At 41.3% G+C, this 17,406-nt stretch overlaps 1 protein-coding gene across 3 annotated transcripts in view; it reads right to left on the bottom strand.

Moving 5' to 3' along the window:
* Nucleotides 1–17,406, bottom strand: part of PARD3B (par-3 family cell polarity regulator beta) — a 442,140-nt gene that overhangs the window by 102,105 nt on the left and 322,629 nt on the right. The window lies entirely within an intron of this gene.

The raw sequence follows: 17,406 nt of genomic DNA on the forward strand, positions 1-17,406 counted from the left end.
CACAAAAGCTCTTTTTAAAAGTATTTCTGGGTTACTCTTTCTGCCTAGTAATATACTATCATGTAATATTTATGCTGTGAAAGTGCTCCAGAGACCCCAATCAGTTCGGGCATCCCACTGCTCTATACACTGTACAGATAGGTGTAACAGAAGTCTGCTGTATGCAGCCTATAAAAGGTGACTGAACTGGGGTGGTACATTTCATTTCTGATGGAGCTAGGCAGAATATTGGGGCCAAGTATGTCAAATATGCTTATGAATTATGTGCCAAAAAGTATAAAAACCTCCCCTCCTCTTCCCCAATTTGAAATTCTCAGTTCCACAAGTAAATGATCAGTTTGTGTCGTCCCATGCAAATTCATGTGTCCTTGCATGCATGACAACAATGTAAAGAAAAGTAATGATTTCTTCGTTAAATATACCATCTTGCAAATGAATTACTCTGACTCAAAACTGCAAACTCTTCTGTGGAAGTCTGCAGCATTGCCTTGGTGATCTTTCTTTTACCCTTTTTATTTTTCATGTCAGCCCAAACTGCCTCAAATGGAATAGCTGTACTACTGTGCATATACTTTAGCTGTAAATCATTGACTTCAGGTTTCTTCTCTGACAAAAGCAGAAATCTTGCAAATACTGTCAGGCTCATAAGTTAGTGATCCAAATTTTTTGTGACTTTAATCAATAATTCTGAGCTTGTGGTCAGATGAATTCTTAGGGATGCTGCAGCCAATCTTCCAGAGGATTAAAACTTGGTTAGAAAGAGAACGATAGGCATGAGAGACAGACATGTAGCGTGTGGTGCTAATGAGAAGAAGAGCAAATACTACAGGTAATAACATGAGATGCTTTACCATGGCTCTGCCATGGACTGCACTGAGGAGTAGGAAGAGTTTTATCTCAGTGCATGGTTTTCTCTTTCTTATATGTGGCAACAGAGGTAGATGGTGTCTTGTATTCTTTGAGGGATCCTTTGATCAAAATATACATACACCTCATCTATAAACAATCTTAAATCCTATTTTTATGGCCCCTACTCATTTCAGTGCTTCCAGAAAGGCAGCACATACTTTCCATGCTTTTGGCTCTTCCTGAGTACAGAGCAGCACACTGATTCCACTGCTGCTTTCTGAGTTCTAGCAGTCCCAAGAGACTGTGGAGCCACAAACCCTATCGGAGGGTGGTGGTGGCACTGAAGTCAGCAGTCTGGAAACACAAGAGAGAGACAGAGGTTGTACATACAGAGTGAGAAGATACAAAGTGAGAAGGGCTCACAGATATGAGATGACCCAGGTGAAAAAGAAAAGCTAGAGGAAACTCTGCACATATTGCTCTCTACAGAGATGTCAGGCAGCCAAACAATAAATCACCTGGGGATGAGCACCAGCAGGCTGCACCTGAAGCACCCCTGCTTTCTAACACATGCTAGGAAGGTCTTATGGCAGTTTTCTCAAGAAAGGCTGTATTAGCACTTGCATCTTGGTCATAATCCAACTCTGGTACTTTGTTTATATTCAGGCTGCCGCTTTTCTCCCACAGTTTCAATTATGGGTTTGTGGAGTCTCATATTCGACTGTAGCATGTATTGATTTTGCAAACATTATTCTTGGCCATTTTGTATTGCTGCAGGGAGTTAAAGTTCGATGTGTTGCATACTCAAGAGAAATGTAAAAAAAAATAATCTTTAACATACACCCCTTTCAAGTCTAGGTATTATTTCTTGCTTACTGGGGAAATACATTTTAAATAAAGTGACAATTTTGATTGTAGTAACTGCCAATGTGACAACTCTCAGCAAAAATAGTGCTGTTTGCTGGTAGAGCTGTTCTTGCCATCAAATTGGCAAGTTCCAGTGTAATTATAAATTGGGAATAGTGAGTTGGTCTTGATGAAAACAACTTTTGTTTTTTTTGCTATTTTTGGCTTCAGATGGGATTTGTGCAGGCTTACAATTTTTACCTGTTACACTAAGTACACAGCACATAGCTCAAGGCTAGGGAAATGTTCAGATTTTTGGCCTCTTTTGCACATTGCTATACCATAAAAATCCATTCTCTTTTATTATTATTGTAATATATTTTCAGCTCCAAAAAAAATCTTGCACAAACATTAAAAAATAAAAGCAGAAAAAATTTAACACTGTTAAGAAAAGCAATATAGAGTAGACAGCATTAAACTACAAAAAAACCCCCAGTATCATCTCTGCCTGAATTTATACACCCTATCCTAAAATTTATGGTCTGCTCACTGATGCTTTCTAATTGCCATGGGCTTCCGATGATAAAATTAACTTCCATCCATTGTAATTTTGCATGGGTTTGTGCACTACAGGCTTAATGGTTCCCTACTGCTTATAGGAACAAAAAACCAAACCAAACCAAACCAAAAAGACAAAAAAGAGGTAAGAGTACTTGCTGCCCAACTCAGTTTGACCATGTTCTCACTGATATCAGTGTGAAGCCCTCCACTGATTTCAACAAGGACAGGGTAAAATCTATTGTCAAAATTATACTATGGAATTAATCAAATCCATATTAAAATTCTATGAAAACTGAACATCCTTAGGATTTGAAGTTTCCAATTCTCCAGGCAACAAATAACTGGATTGTGGTAAAATCTGCCTTTCATATTAATACTGCTGTCAGAAGAATAAAAACATACATGAAAAAATGTATGGTACACATTTTTAAAAGGTCTGTTTTGCTATACTGTGCACAGCAAAATTCTCTTCAACTTAATATCTGATGGAATTGTTACTCCAAAAACCTTATGTAACAAATGGAGAAATATAAGTAGAAGACGTGAAAACAAATGGATCAGCTACATCCTCTCATTCTATATCCATCTATAATCAATTTATGTAAAATGAAACCACTTGTAATCATAACAGTAAGGAAATAAATCCGTATCTTCCCAGGTTGAGTGACTGCCCCAGTTCTCTTATTATCCACTGTAAATGCCTGGGAAGTACTGTTAAAGAAGTTAAAACCCTAATGACCTCAGTATACTTTTCAGTTGAGAAAATTAATATTCCAACTACTGAGAGCATAGTCCTCCTGTAAACAAAAGCATAAAGGGATTTTCTTTATATGATCAGATCTCTGAGCACTTCAACCTTACAGGAAAAGCCCGTATGCAACAGTTCAAAACATGCTATGCCAGAATGTGGAACTATCCTATTTTTATTAATTTCAAAGGGTGCCCTGCAAATAACTAAAATTTTTCCCCTTAGAAGAATTAAATTACTGAAGTCTCTGAATACCAAATGTGAGTCATTTTCTTGCGGTATTTATTACCATTCTATTGGCTATAGCATTAAAGCATATGTATGCTTTGTTTCAAGGCTTCCAAGAGATAAAAATTAAAACAAATCTCCTGTAGACCTGCTCTGTTGTACTTAGGATAAACGTCTTACATGCAAGACCTAAAGCTGTGGTCATGGCAACACTTTGTTTCCATGTGGAGCCATGAGCTTCCAGATCTCAAATGTGTTGATATTTGCTTCAAGGATTAAAAAGCAGGCAGGACTATAAAGTCTCAGACATCTACGCAGGAGAATCATCTGGTGAGTGGAACCCTAAGCAGCTTGCTGACCAAATTCAGCAATTTGGATTTCTTAGTTAATTCAGTTGCCCTAGATGAGTAGGTGCCACTGCAGCTAACAGGGTACATAATGGAATTGCAAACATCAGTGGGGAAATAATTCAACAGGGCCTATGACGCAGCCAAGCAAGATACAAAGCCTAACAATGTCATAAAATCTTGACATCTCCAGAAATGATCTGTAAAAAACACAGAGTGATTTGTAAAGTACATATAACAAAAGCTCTGACTCCTAGTCATTTCACAGCAAATGGGGAAAAATGCAGAGATTATTAAAGCAGCTCCCTTATGAAAGACTAGAAATAACCCTTAAAATTAAATTTAAATGTGAGTAAGAATGAATGAGTGAGCAAGAAAGATAAAGATACTAATAAGGTATGATTTTCAGGTCCACACAGGGACTATAAAAAGCTTATTAACTGCTACTACTGCCGTGTGTTTTAAGTTATTTTATCACTCAGCTTTACAGCAGAAGAAATACTTTAGAAGCAGTGCTGTACTTTGATTAATCACTTTCATACATACACTTTTACAGAGTATTAAACATTGCCGTAAAGATCCTTAGTGAGTCAGACTTGTTGGTGATTACAGGCCAGGCTCATTTTACATTTATGTTAATAGCAGCATTAATGAAATACATCTTTTACATTTTTAGTGGCTCTCTAAATAACTAAAAGGTTTATTATTAAATGTTTACTTATTGGGCAGAAGCATGCCATTGAGTATTACACCAGTGGGACCAAGAGCTTTGCAACAACTGAAAAAAACTACAGAAAGAAGAGATACATGTTTTGGTTAAACGTTTTGACATTTTGAGAACGAAGCACACACAGCACGGGCTGGGCAACACTGTTCAAATCTTTACCAATTTTCAAGGAAGATTAAAGTACCTCCACAATACGAGTCAAACTTGTGGTAAAAGGGTAGCTCTGTGCAGGGGTCTGCGAGCCAGGAGGGGTGAGCATCTCTTTTCCTTGCCCCACTACCAGCCCCCTGCTCCCAGTGAGTGGATCCCATTCCCTCTGTGGAGGATTTAGCCCCAGCAACATTGAGATGCCCCGGTGTAGGAGACCTATTGCAGCAAGACCTCCTCATGACAAAGCCTCGCGCAGGAGCAGGTTTTGACCCAGCCTCCCTGCTTCGGCAGGGTGCGAGAAACGCCCTGATAAGACGATGAACACAGGAGAGGGCCTTTTCAGCCCCTTCTGCTCCCTGCTCCCGGGTGGGTAGTGCCTCCAACTCTGGGGAAACGGAGAGGAAGGGGTAAAATGGGAACACCATCACTGGGCTGGGCAGTGCCATGTACACCACCAATACTGTTTGGTAAGTTGGAACGTAAAGGGAAAAAATCCACTTCTAACTAGATTTGGTGAGGCTTGCTTGCAGGAAAGAGTTACACGGCTAGCCTGGTGCCTCCCTGCTCTCCCACTGCTGGGGCTCAGTCCCAGGGCAGCACAAAGCAAGAGGCAGGCAGCAGGAGCAGCAGCTTTCTGTAGTGAACAGGGCAGCTTAGGCAATCAAAAATAGCTCCCATGAAAAGGGAGAAATGACCTAACCTCAGATTTATTATATCAATGGAGGCACATGACAATTTGTTAAGATGTCCTGTGCTACAATTACTATTTGTTTTTCGCAAGTGTGGCTAAACTTCATGAATATGAGTATACTCCTATGTAGCCATCTTCAAATTATTTGGGGAGATAATCCACATGATTCCAATACTGCAATCAGAGTTTAACTGGTTATGGTCAGCAGGAAAAGAGAAAGTTATGTAGAAAATGCAAATATAAAGAAATCCACATTATTAACACCAATATATGTTGTTCCTGTTATGTCAACATTAAGTGAACAAGTGCCTTTTTTGTATTATTATTTTATTTAAAAATTTACTGTATCAGGCTGCTAGAGCTAGACTAAAATGACTGAGCTTCTAGATCCAGTCTAATGGGAGTAAAACTTATCTTTTTAACAACTCTGATTAAAAACAACCTCCCTCCACCCGTTTATTTCTTTGATGCCCAAATTAGCATCTTTTCTGCAGCATGCTGAATTAATTAGTAGAGTGACAAAGAATTAGTCCAGATAAGATCAAAGCTGAAACCATATTTATCTGGAATTTGAAATTAAGAGCAGAGAGTATTAACCCTCAGCACTTCAAGGGGCTTTCCACATGGCATACTTAGTAAGCCTTCCAGGAGTTCATTCAAAATAAATCAACAGTGCAATTTTTTTTCCCACTGAAGTTTTGCTAAAAGGAAAATAAATTTGCCATGAAGGCTGCTACAATGGTGGACTGCCTTTAATGCATACCCTGTACATGCTACTCATTATGTAACTTGTAGGCATCAGTAGAACAAAGCAAACAAAGCTAAGAAAAGACAGTTAATCACATTTGTATTAATGCTTGGATCATCACATTGTTCACAGACTTAAGGGCTAATGAAAGAATTCCCAGCACCAAATCTGAGAAGCTGCTTGCTGTAACACCTCACAGGTAAATAATCTATAATCTTCAACAGAGAGGCTCACATGCAGAAATGAAATGTCAAACAGAAGCCCTAAATTACACAGTGAAGTTTATTCGCAGAGTATCAACCATGTGGACAGCAATAAGAGAAAATCTTCATTGCTGGTATAATTGTTTTGGATGTTATCTGTGTTTCAGTATCAGATAAAAGACTGGAGGCTGTTTGCCATGTGAAATGCAAGATGTTGCTCTTCTGCCTAGAAATTGCAGAACAAAGGCAATCTAAATAATCACCCCAAAATCTTTTCAACCATCATCTTCCCTAAGCCTTCGAGCCCCATATCCTTATTTTTAAAACGTAGAGCTTGCTCTTAATTTAGATAGAAGTGAGTTACTGTAACTCATTCTGGTAATTAGGTATTAGGAAATCCCTACCAGTGGGGCAGTTCTGTCCATCTGTACCACACATCAAATCTTACTTACGCAGCATATGAAATGACCAAAGACAAAAACCAAGGATCATGAAGGTACCTTAAGACTTGGGCCACCTGAGTTAGAAGAGGTTGCTGCAACACCACAGAGACCATCTACTGAACCAGTGGAATGGAATAACTCTCATCGGTTACTATGTAAATATAGACAACAGAAGGCAGCTATGAAGAGTCATCCTTCATACTTCAAGGAACTTATTTTTAGAAAACATGCTGAGGTAGTCTGAGTGTTGGAGATAGTGTTTATGAAGAGGGGTCACCATATTATTATCTGACCAGGAAAAACGTGATGTTGAACAGCAGCTAGGCATCTGTTTCCATGAAATGATGCTTCGATCATCTGATGACCATGTTGCTGGTCTTTTTGGTCACCAGTACAAGAATTCTGCATCCCACATCATGTACATCAAGAAAGAAAAAACTAGTAATAGAACACAGCTGTGATTTACAGGTTGATCAGAAGAAGGAAAAAAGGGATTTATAGTCTGTCCAATGCAACAAGCCCTGCCTGCTTGTCCACCAGACTGTGGAATTACCCTCCACCCAAGTAAGGAATTATTCCCATATAATCTTATTTTTCCCTGCTTTCATATAGCATCAGCCATTTTCTCTTCTTGGTTTCACTATACAGGCAAGTACTTTCTTCTGAAGTGAATTGTAATTCTGTCCCAGACAGCACACAGAAACATAGCCATGCCTACTCTGTATGGAGTCTGTAAATGCCAGTCTGCCAACCCCAGGAGAACATGATAATCACATCCATGTCTTGGGCATGGTAACTCCATAGTCCAAGCAAAGGAAAAGGACCAGAGTATTAACCCCTTGACTCTGCTTTCTTCATTCCCATTTCATAGTCACGCATTTTCTCATCTCTCCACAAAAAGAAGACATAAGCAGAATGTTAGGCTAGCTACTAATTTTTCCAGGAATTTGTTATTCTCTGTCATGCAGAAAAACGATAAATGCAGTTTCTGACTGAACCTATTCCTCTAAGGTTCAGTCAGTAAGACAAAATAGGAGACAGAGACTCCCTGTGCAGTCTGTGAATGTTGCCAGCAGCCCCTCTGGAACTACTTGCTGACTTTGTGGTTTTCTCAGATGTGGGCATGGAAATTTTGCAGTCAAGTGAGAGCCAGCATGCCTCAGTGTTCGACCAGCACCACCAGCCCTCTGCAGGTAACTGAGAGCCACTTGAAGGTGGGACAGGGAAAAGACCAACCAAAGGGAGATAAAAGATAGCTCTTTGGGTGCCAAACTTGACAAGAACAGGCTGCTGAGTTTTTTCTTTTCCTTTTCATGCTTTCTCCTCACCTGTTGTGGGTCTCTTTCCGTTATTACTAGCCACACAGCCCCAGAATTCACTGAAGTATCAACTACATATGCATGTATAGTATATGTATGTGTTTTCCACGTATGTAAGGTGAAGGACTTTTCATTTTTCTCATGTCATAACTCTCATGGTATTCGGTGCATTTCAGCTACTGAGGCACCATATGAGAATCTCTACTCACACTGCAAAACTTTTTGCTCACCACTTTTGTGTATGGAAAAACAACATGCTACTGTGACATTATCAGAACTGCAGATACAAAACTCTTGAGGCAAACTGAAGGTCAACAAGGCCAAGTGCCGGGTCCTGCACTTGGCTCACAACAACCCCCTGCTGCGCGCTACAGGCTTGGGGAAGAGTGGCTGGAAAGCTGCCCGGCAGAGAAAGACCTGGGCGTGCTGGCTGACAGCCGGCTGAATATGAGCCAGCAGTGTGCCCAGGTGGCCAAGAAGGCCAACAGCATCCTGGCCTGTATCAGAAATAGCGTGGTCAGCAGGAGCAGGGAGGTGGTTGTCCCCCTGTACTCGGCACTGGTGAGGCCGCACCTCGAGTCCTGTGTTCAGTTTTGGGCCCCTCACTACAGGAAAGACATGGAGGTGCTGGAGCGTGTCCAGAGAAGGGCAACCAAGTTGGTGAGGGGCCTGGAGCACAAGTCCTATAAGGAGTGGCTGAGGGAACTGGGATTGTTTAGTCTGGAGAAAAGGAGGCTGAGGAGAGACCTTATCGCTCTCTGCAACTACCTGAAAGGAGGTTGTAGTGAGGTGGGTGCTGGTCTCTTCTGTCAGGTGGCTGGAGATAGGATGAGAGGAAATGGCCTCAAGTTGCGGCAGGGGAGGTTTAGATTGGATATTAGGAAAAATTTCTTTACTGAAAGGGTTGTCAAGCATTGGAACAGGCTGCCCAGGGAAGTGGTGGAGTCACCATCCCTGGAAGTACTCAAAAAGCATGTAGACAAGGCACTTCAGAACATGGTTTAGTGGGCATGGTTGATGGTTGGACTCGATGATCTTGAAGGTCTTTTCCAACCTATATGATCCTATGATTCTATGAAATTAAATACATGGTATTTGCAAAACAAAACTGAAAACCTGCTACATTGGCACTCAGAGCCATGATACTTCAAGGTGTCAGACTTGCGAATCATCTCACCACTGCAGTACTTGCCTTCCCAAGCAAACCATGTGCCTTCCTCCCATTACATGCCACACTGGGGATTTGTTAGGGCTTATCTGACTTTTCATGAAGTGAAACTGCTCATTGCAGGTTCCAATGAGATCTCCAGGAAAAACATGACCCTTGAAAAATATCAGGAATACACAGGACTCCCCTATGTTTTGAGTGAGACAACACCCCAGCCTTCATGAAAGCTCCATTCTCTATGGGAATGTAGTGACTCTCTAATGATCAATTAATATTGCACATATATCATCATATCCATTCTACACTACAAATGAAGAAACTGAGGCATGAAGGGTAAAAATGACTCGCCCAGTTAAAAAGGTCCTATTCTCTTTCTCTGCTGATCAACTCAGAGCTATGATTACATTATCACTGCATATCTACCTGCCTTATTCTCCAACCAGTTTGCTATGATGCTTTTTCCCTGTGATGGGTTGACCCTGGCTGGACGCCAGGTGCTCACCAAAGCTGTTCTATCACTCCCCCATCCTCAGCTGGACAGGGGAGAGAAAAATATAACAAAAAAGCTTGTGGGTCGAGATAAGGACAGGAGAGATCATTCACTAATTACCATCACGGGCAAAACAGATTCAGCTTGGGGAAAAGTAGCTCAATTTATTACAAATCACCCAGAGTAAAGTAATGAGAAATAAAACCAAATCTCAAAACACCCCTCACTTCTTCCCGGGCACAACTTCACTCGCGGATTTCTTCACCAAGCCCCCCCAGTGGCACAAGGGGGACAGGGATGGGGTTTACGGTCATCACACGTTATTTTCTGCCGCTTCACCTCCTCAGGGCGAGGGCTGATCACACTCTTCCCCTGTTCCAGCGTGGGGTCCCACCCACGGGAGACAGTCCTCCACGAACTTCTCCAACGTGGGCCATTCCCACGGGCTGCAGTTCTTCACGAACTGCTCCAGCATGGGTCCTTTCCACGGTGTGCAGTCCTTCAGGAGCACACTGCTCCAGCGTGAGTCCCCCACGGGGTCACAAGTCCTGCCAGAAAACCTGCTCCGTGGGCTCCTCTCTCCACAGATCCGCAGGTCCTGCCAGGAACCTGCTCCAGCGCGGAGTTCCCACGGGGTCACAGCCTCCTTCGGGAACCCACCTGCTCTGGCGCAGGGTCCTCCACGAGCTGCAGGTGGATATCTGCTCCACTGTGGACCTCCCTGGACTGCAGAGGGACAGCCTGCCTCACCAGGGTCTTCATCACGGGCTGCAGGGGAATCTTTGCTCTGGCGCCTGGAGCATCTCCTCCCCCTCCTTCTGCACTGACCTCAGGGTTCGTAGGGTTGTTTCTCTTACATGTTCTCACTCCTCTCTCCGGCGGCTGTTTCTCCGCATCCCAACTTTTTTTCCTTCTTAAAAATGTTATCACAGAGGCGTTACCACTATCACTGATCGGCTCGGCCTTGGCCGGCGGCAGGTCCATCTTAGAGCCAGCTGGTATGGGCTCTCTCTCAAACACAGGGGAAGCTTCTAGCAGCTTCTTACAGAAGCCACCCCTGTAGCCCCCTCTCGCTACCAAAACCTTGCCACACAAAACCAATACATTCCCCTTGATTATTCCCCCCTATCTCCTTTAAGTTCTCTCTTCATTCATTTCCTCCTTCTCTCCTAACACACTCACTCTCCCCCTCCTTGCTCCACACTCCTTTCACATGCTCTACTGCTGCACTGCTACAGAAATACCTCTTCCCGAAGATTTCTGCTGGAGACTGCATGAAGGTAACATGTCTTGGGAACCGGCACTCTTGCCTCCGAGACACTGCACAGCAATACGCAGTGGAGACATGCAGAGATCTCTACAGTAGCTGAGCTACCAAGAACGGTATCCACTCTTTCTCCACAGGATGCATTAGCCTGTATTTTGAGCTCTGTACTGCTCAGAGTGCTTGAGAAACTCTGAATAAGAGACAGTACAGAGTGAAGAGACTCTTTCGAAGGGAGACTTCTAAGAGGGAGAGAGAGATGGTTCTTGAATAGGAAAGGGAGGTTGTAAAGGCAAAGAGAAAACCTAAGATGACTTGTCTTTAGGTTCTACCACAAACTTCTAAGGTTAAAGCATCACAAATTCCACCTCTGTGCCTCTACTATAGCTGACATTTTTACAAAGCAGTAACATTCAAAACAATGCCAAAATAAGAGAGGAGTTATATATACTGTATTTTGAAAGATGTGTTTCGGCATAATAAATAATAGATGGTTTTGCAATAATACCTTCCCTCCCTGGCCTTGGCTATTGTACATTACTAATTAGACATAGTAGATTGTGGTTAACATCCTTCCCTACAGATTTATTATTAGCTTGTATATTCTTTTCAGTAGAATTGTGCTAATGGTAAGGTCTGCTGGAGGCCAACTGCATGAAGCCACTGGGAGGAGAAATTTGTTTGCCTGTCAAAACAGTGGCTATCAATTAGAACTGTAAATGTGATTCCTTTAAGTGTCTTGGATGGTGGCAGAGATTTCCAGTGATGGATTAGGGGGCTGAATCACTTTCCTATTGTACTAAAGCAAGCTTTCAGACAAACAGCTGTCCACATGAAACAAATTTACCACCATTTTTGAGCAAGTCCAGAAGAACCAGTCTGACCTGCCAAAATTCCCTCTGCTATTTTCCCCAAAATCCCAGCTTTAGAGCATTTTATGTGGCATACTAACAAAACCGATACTAGATTATTCTGTGGTTTTCTTAGGAAAACTTGGTTTAGGATAGCTATAGCAACAGGAGAAAAAACAATGAAGTTGCTGAAAGACATGACACATCAAAAAAGAACCAGTGAGATGATGCAGTTCCACCCTTCACTGATTCGGGATGCAGCCCTGGCACACAGATAGCAATTTCCCCTTTGATACAAGCACCCAGCTCTCATTAGCATCCCTGAGTTGTGTGGACATACTGATGGGAATATGTTCCCCTGTATTTTGCAAGAAATTAACACCACTCACTTGAGGAGTGAAGGAGGCACTGCCTGTCACTCTGAGGCAGTCTCTCTGCCAGTTAATTAAGCAAAAACCTCTGCCACAAATCTCAAGAGGAAGCTCTTCTCTGTTCTCCTTGGTACAACAAAACTGATACGAAGCAAAATGTCAGGAGCAGAAGCTGGGAAGTGGTGATGTTCAGGGAAGATGAACTTCAGCCTGCCTTTGCCAAGATCTGTAGCCATTAGATTTTTGTGGATTTTGAAAATAGTTATTAGAAATCAAATTGATTAGTTATAGCTGAGTTTAAGCCTTAAGAATGATTTAAGAAAGTATTTTCAATTCTCATGCATTGTGGCTTTTGGTTACTGGTTATTTTCAGCAGAGGTAACCCCAGATGGCATGTATGAAAACAAGTCAGCAAGACTGCTAACCCTCCAGGACTCCACTGCTAACTTCATGCCATGAGAGTGACTAACCAATACACGAAAAACCAAAGGACTCCACCACACTCACAAGATGTCGCTCTGGCAGCTGAAGGACAAGGGTTCAGGATGAGGAACGTTTCATCCAGTTGCTACACAATACTCTCTCATCAGGATGAGAAACTAGACTGAACGTATTAAAAACTTTCCTCAGTGCCACTTTATAAATAAAGAATAAACATCAGAACTAAGTAACTGAAATTTTTAGTCAATTACATGAACTACACAGCTTTGTCATACCTGCTTTCAATAGTATTGCTCATGAACTATGTGCCAGAAACTTCATAAGGTTTCAGTGAAGACCTGGCAAACATTTCTGTTTCTTGAATCTTAAAAGCAGTAATTCTGGAGCAATCAGATAGAGAAATACATTTTACTGGATAAGGTCAGAGAAAATTGCTAGAACGGTGCTTAAAACCATGAAGTACTTCCATTTTGCTATTACAACCACGTACCTTGAAGTTGCAAACAACATAAACAGCCCAAATTCCTAAAACTTTTTCCTCCTGGTGTATTTCTTGCCTTTCACACATTGACTTCCTACCACAGATGTTTGTACACTATTTTTAGAAGAGTTATTTGCTATTGGGTTTTATAGGGCCAGCCCATTAATTTTTGTGTAACAAGGTAGGGAAAAATCTCTCTGCTTTCTTGTTCAGATACAGCGATGCTTTGTTCACCACACAAAGGCTCTGACTTCTTTTCTCACTATCCCCCCAGCTCCATGTCCTAAGGTTATGTTCACTCATTTAACTATTTGCAATACTAAACCACTGGCACTAGTTTAACCTTGTGACCAAAATGAGCACAGATACCCTAAAAATTCTGCATGTTATCATCTCAGCATAAAAAAATTAGTCTGAAAAAGAACTTAATTATGAGGGTGATAAAACAAATGTTAAATTCAAAGCCCATAGCAGTGTAGAAGGCTAAAGAACACAGATGAGGTCTGTCACTCATTTCATTAAAACTTCTGCCACAGGAGCTGCCAGGAGAAAACAGTATCACTGCATGAATAAAAAACTAAATGGTGTTGATAAAAAACCTACTCCAGTGTGTGTAGTCAATGAACTTAACTCTTCTTTGTTCCCAAACCGTGCATGATTCAAGCACAATTTATCCTGTACATATTAGTTATTAGCCATCGTCCATCAAATAATTTGTAGGGAAAAACTCTGGTTTACAGGTTACCCATGAATTGAACACAACCAGTATTCATTACAATGAACACTCTGCTTATTCATTACGAACTGCAACTGTTCACATGTATTGTTTCTATATCTTAACTTGATAACTCATTGTTTGAAAACTACCTTCACAAACAGAAGGGAGGAGAAGCCACTCTACACTTCCTGAAAAACATGTGTTAGCCACAGGCCCAAAAATTTACTGCATAACCGCCCCCGCCCCCCCAACTGTATGAACACAAATTTCACCACGTGAGTGCTCGCAGTTGATGAGTTACATTTAGCTGAAAGTATTTAATCTGTAAAATAAACTAGAGACCTGACTGAAACAACTTAAGCATCTGCATTTCCATTTCTTTGGCTGTATCCTTGGTCTTTTATCATGGGAAAGAGTGAAAGGAGTGCCTAATTTATCAACCACTCATTATTTGATCTCTTTATACCTCTACTTCTTTTGATTTGTTAGATACAACATTTAAACCAGATTTTTTTGTCATGATAATTGAGTTGTATTTGTACTCTCATATTATTGTTGTGCATCTAGACAATGGCACCAAAGTGTACAGAATTTTAGATGAAGCTGCATTATTGATTTATAGTGCCACAATGTTGTTATTTTGTCATGGTCTTGTAGCTAAAAAGCCAGTTGCCTGGCCTCAATTTTGTTTTTCTTCTCATGTGGGGAAATGAAACCCTTTTACCCCTTTCCCTTCAGTCATACAATTTTCTGCCATCTTCTGTCTCACTTGTACCACTGTCTCTTTTCCAGCTGCTGCTGAATAGACAAGTATCACTACAAATATAGCTCACTAATCTTTGGAAAAAAGAAGCAACAGGATATAAGAATGTAAAGCAGAAATCACAGTCAAATGCAAGGTCCTGAATTTCAATAACTGGAAAGCTGTACACCTGGAAAAAAACATTCCATCAAGTCCACTCACAATATCTGGGATTAACAACTACATCTTTTGTGCTGTTAGACATACTTCCTCTAGCAATTAGCTGGCATATTCTCTAAATAAGCAGAGTAGTAAAAGCCAGTTAGTGCCCCAGTGCAGCTATTGGAAATCTTTAACAAAAATCGCTAGCATTTAACAAATTGGTTAAAATTTGGTTTCAAATAGGAGACTTTCATGTTATGCAGAGGACAGTGAGAATTTATTCTTATATAATGTGGCTAGTACTGCTTGAAACTGAAAAGGGGAAGGTAAAGAAATAGAGATACCTAAAGGTTCTCATCTTGCTAAAGAAATATCCAGAAGGTGGAATGAAGAGTCTGAGAAGCAAAATGCCTTGACAAGGGAAGAAAGTAAACAATGGATTTAACTGCACTAAACTGCAAAGTATTTGTTTTTTGCCGATTTGAATACAAAAGAACTCAGATGTGGTATTTAGGCTTAAGCAAAAAAAGAAAAGGAAAATATACAAAAGGGATGAACAAGCATCAAATATCTGCGTGACTTCTATTTTGGAGAAAGATCACTGGGGAAGAGAAAACACTAGTATCAAGATAGATGCCCAATATCACTAATGCCTGTGCATTAAATGTCTTGACTTGCAAGTTAATTTTATTTCTCTTAACTACACTTTTGAAAAAGGTATTTAGTGGATGCCACATTCCAATTTGTCTTATCAGCACAACTAATCAAAAAGAAACATACAAAAAGGCCTGAATAACACCCCACCTGGGAAATCCCTTCTCTTTCCAGTAGTTACTCTCCTGAATTTCAGCGTGGCCTAGGAGACAGAGCCTAGGCTTTCTGTGTCCTTGTGGTTCCAATCACAGCACAGTCTAAGGAATGTTCATTTCCCTGAAGCAGGGCCAAAGGAGAAAGGTCTATTTCTCCCATGTTTTTAATTCCCCCCAGTTGCAGTGTTTACTATTTTACAGAAAAGCTGCTTGGAACAAATGCAAACACAGTGTTTGTCCTGTGGTATTGAAGTTATTGCACCAGAGAAACTCCATGTCTCCTTTCAACAAAAGAAGATATTTCTCAGATGCATTATTTTCCCAAATATCAAACACAGAGAGAAAACTGGTTGAAAATAATCTCAATGCAACTTTATCAAGACATGGAAAAGTCCTTCTAAAAGGAAACCCATTAAGATAAATGAGGAAAGGCCTCTCTTATCATTAAATACTAATTTAAGCACAGGATTAAACTTATCCAGATCACTTATGCTGTTAATGACCTAATTTTTTGAACCAATCTTCATGCTATCCCTTGATGTTCTAGAAATAAAGCAAGCTCTTAGACCCCTTCTCTCCTGAATCATAGCTCTTTCTGAGAAACTGGTGTGTTCCTCCTTTTCTGAACCTTATACCTAACCCCACATCAGGACCCCAAAGTAACTCAGCAACCCGTATCCACAAGAGGAAGAATCGTGGGTTCTACTTAAGTTCCTTTTATCACTGGCCTTCACCATTAGCCTCTGGGCCCTTTGACAGTCAGCAAGAAGCTCCGTTCTTTGAGCTCTCCTTTCAGATCCAACCCATAATTTATTACTAAAATTATCCCACCTAAATCTTTGCCATGTCTAAGCCATGCCACTGCAACACGTCCTTGGGCAGCATCTATAGAAGTCAGCTGGCATAGAGTTGAGTTCATTTGCTCACCTTTATTCTTGCATGTGCCCTTCAGGCTATTGGCAACTGTTTCGGGCTGGGAGCATGGCTGTCCACTAGAATACTTTTCACCTGATACCTGGTCATCATGCTAAGACCAGCTGGGATCCTCCACTGTGAGACTGACTGGAACATTTTCTTACTTGAGGACCAAAGTCTGTTAAACGTACTGAACTTGGAGAACTGTCAGGTCCAGAGTTCAGTGATGTTCAGAGAAGAATATTTTCTTCAAATTTTTTATTTGTATTTTTGTGTCTGTGGTAGAAGGCAGAGAGGGGGGAGAAGAGGGAGCTGATGCAGATTGAAATTATAGTCAGAAACATATGATGACAACTATGAAGAGGTTCAAAGCTCTCTAAAATTTTATAGGATGAACTATATAACAAGGTGAGTGCTTTAAAACAGCACTAATTTTAAAAGTGCAAGTTGCCCCCTTATTTCCTAGAAAGTCATCAAACACCAGGACAGAAAAGAAGGATGAACTCAGTGGGATAGCTCAGCATTAAATGAGAACTAGTCTGGCTTCTCTCATGAATTCACTGTCATGTAAACTGTGTGATCTCTCTACTCTACCAAGAGAGCAAAAGTTTAATCCATGTGAATAAGTTAATGTGTCAATTTCTACGACTCTCTAAAGCTCATTTAAGCTTGCAAAACTAGAAAAACTGATGCTTTCAACAGGCTTTTACCACTGGTGTGAAACATGCCCCTCTCCCCACCGCTTCTTAATTTTGCTTATATAGGGTGATTTCCAAAAGCACAAAGTTTGGCCTCCCCAAAGCTGCAGAAGCTGTCAGTTGTCTCCCACTGCCCCATATTCTTTTTAAGCTTTTGTACCTGTTTTGGGTTTGTGTGGCAGGGCTTTTGGTAGGAGGGGAGGGGCTGCAGGGGTGCCTCCTGTGAGAAGCTGCTGGAAGCTTCCCCAGCTCCAAGTCGGACCCGCCACTGGCCCAGGCCGAGCCCATCAGTGACGGTGGTGGCGCCTCTGGGAGAACAGATTTAAGAAGGGGAACCTGCAGTGGAGAGTGGAATGTGAGAGAAACACCTGTGCAGACACCGAGGTCAGTGAAGAAGGAGGGGGAGGAGACGCGCCGGAGGAGGGGATGCCCCTGC

This window comes from Accipiter gentilis, chromosome 1, assembly GCF_929443795.1.
Source record: "Accipiter gentilis chromosome 1, bAccGen1.1, whole genome shotgun sequence".
Lineage (NCBI taxonomy): Eukaryota > Metazoa > Chordata > Aves > Accipitriformes > Accipitridae > Astur > Astur gentilis.